We start from the raw sequence: 857 nt of genomic DNA, 5'->3' as shown, positions 1-857 counted from the left end.
AAAAAAAAAAAAAAAAAAAAAAGTTAAATAGTCATCAATTTAATTATCTAAAATTAAATACGGTAATAATATTGTTGATATGAAATTCTGATAACACGTCTCATGCTAACCCAAATGTCCCCTAAAAGTTCTAAAATTCTTAATAATTTGATCTTAATGCGTGGAAAGGAACGAGCTTGCTCTTCAATGCATAAAAAGAGTTATTTAGAGGTTGACCTCTCTTTCGTGAAAAGAATTAAAAAAAAAAAAAACATTTATTCAAATTTTTAAGAGATGCATGGGTAACGGAGTAGCTCAAATTTAGTCGAACGACTATAAAATTATAGTGTCATGATCTCTAAATCATTTCTATTTGTCTTTGAAATTAATTATAGTAAACTATGCTATGAATTGTTTGTTGGGTTAGATTGTCATAGTCAAATTACTATATGTGCAAATTTCGACAACTTCTTAGAATTTACATAGATCTTAACTTCTCACATTTGATTCAGACACGCTCTACTTCTACTTCCCTCATAATACTTTCATTCAGTTTAAAAACCTTTCATGATCATTTTGTTCGAGTTTGATGGCTCTACATAGTGAGTTAGATAACAAATCCTCAATTTGAGTCATATATATGTATGGCTTGCACGAGCTGCAAAGACTCAGAGGGAATTTCAAAAGTTAAAAGAATTTAATGATCACAACCCTAATAATAAGATGTTCATGTGTATATGTGAAAGTTAGTAATGTAGTATCCCAAGTCGAGTTAAGGTAACTTGAGAGGTTTATGCTGCGTAAGTAAAGTTTAAAGGACCCTAGGAAAAGATCCACGGACCCAAGTTAGGAGGTCATTTTTCCAATTTTTAAGAAAC

This window comes from Cucurbita moschata, unplaced genomic scaffold, assembly GCF_002738365.1.
Source record: "Cucurbita moschata cultivar Rifu unplaced genomic scaffold, Cmos_1.0 Cmo_Scf00020, whole genome shotgun sequence".
Lineage (NCBI taxonomy): Eukaryota > Viridiplantae > Streptophyta > Magnoliopsida > Cucurbitales > Cucurbitaceae > Cucurbita > Cucurbita moschata.
This window is presented reverse-complemented; position numbering follows the sequence as displayed.